We start from the raw sequence: 1,689 nt of genomic DNA, 5'->3' as shown, positions 1-1,689 counted from the left end.
CCGCCGGCGCTCGGGGGTGACGCAGAGCCCGCGCCGGCACCGAGAGGGATCGTTCCCGCAGGCGCGCCGCGGGCAGCCTCAACGCGGAAGTGGGCCTGAAACCCCCCCCGTCGCTAAGCAACGGGGCTGGCACAGTGGCATGGCGGCAGCGGGGCCTGGGCTGCTGTGCCCTGCCCTGCCGGATGGCAATGGCATCACTATTACAGGCACGGCCCTTCAGTGTTAAATAAAGGCAGTCCCGTTATTCGAGCAGAGTCAGAACAGGATCTGCAAGGCCAGCGATGATAGCTTTTCGCTCAATAAATGTGTAATGCGTGTCTACCTATTATTTGTCCTGGGGATTTCCAACACTAGTTGAGCTGTTTTGTGCTTCACATGGAGCTTCCAACCCAGGGGTTACAGAACAGTACACAGGCAGGAATGGCACTGAGGGGTAGGGGCCAAGTTTGTGATGTGCAGTTCATGATTATCATAGAATCATGATCAGAATTATGATTAACATATAATAGAATGATAGAATGCTTTGGGTTGGGAGGGATTTTAAAAATCATCTCAATACAACCCCTGCTGTACAGGCAGCAACATCTGTCACTAGGCCAGGTTACTCAAAGCCCTGTCCTTCCAACACTTCAGTGATGGAACGTCCGCAACTTCTTTGGGCAACCTGTTCCAGTGTCTTACCATCCCCACAGCAAAGAATTCCTAATGCCCACCCTAAATCTACATCCCTGCATTTAAAACCATCACCCTTTGTCCTATCAGCCTCGTAAAAAGTGCCGCCCCTGCTTTCCTGTAGGCCCCTTCGGGTACCAGAAAGCAACTACGAGGTCTCCCAGGCACCTTCTCCAAGCTGAACAATCCCAGCTCTCTCAGCCTGTCCTCATTGGAGAGGTGCTCCAGCCCCCTGATCATCATTCTGTCCCTCCTCTGGACTCAATCCAACAGTTCCATGTCCTTCCTGTGTTGGGGGCTCCAGTACTCCTGGTGTCAGGAATGTGTCCCAACAGGTGAAGTTATGGCAAAAGGGACAGGCAGGAAGAAAAAGGACTATAAACAACAGTGTCTGGTCAGAGGGTGTCTTAGGACAAAAACATTTAAACTGGGCGGGCGGGCGGAAGAGGGAAAATCTGGATCAGTGAATTACCTGTTACATGCTCTGGAAACCTAAGTGACAGCTGTTGCTAAGGCTCATCAAGCACCAGCGTGGCAGACTACAGGTGCAAGAAAAAAGTGGATGTCAGATTGATCTTGGAACCCATGAATGTGCTGGAGTTATGCAGCACACCACCTCCCTGCAACAGTCCATTAGTGCTCCTTCCCAGATATTCCTGCTGATGTTGGTAGAAGTGTTTGATTATCTCACTACAGGACAGCTGTCTCCCAACAGGAAGCAGCAAGTCATGATCCTGCAGCAACCCTGTTGTGCCCAAGTGTAATTAGTCGGGATTTGTGACCTAACTCCTGGGTGCTTGATGCTGTGCCAAGACAGGTAACATCTCCCAGGGGACATTCAGATATATAATCAAGCAGAAGATCCAGACCTTAGACAAAAGGAGAGCACAGTATTAGAAATATGGGCATCACCTGACACTTCCGGACATCTAATCATCAGCTCTGTATCAGACAGCAGTTCACTGAGGGATGTGGTGAACTGGGAGGAGAGTTCTGCTTCCTGTCAGTGAAATGCTT

Source organism: Heliangelus exortis, chromosome 3, assembly GCF_036169615.1.
Source record: "Heliangelus exortis chromosome 3, bHelExo1.hap1, whole genome shotgun sequence".
In the NCBI taxonomy this organism is placed as follows: Eukaryota; Metazoa; Chordata; class Aves; order Apodiformes; family Trochilidae; genus Heliangelus; species Heliangelus exortis.
The sequence above is the reverse complement of the archived record's forward strand: the minus strand, read 5'-3'. Positions refer to the sequence as shown.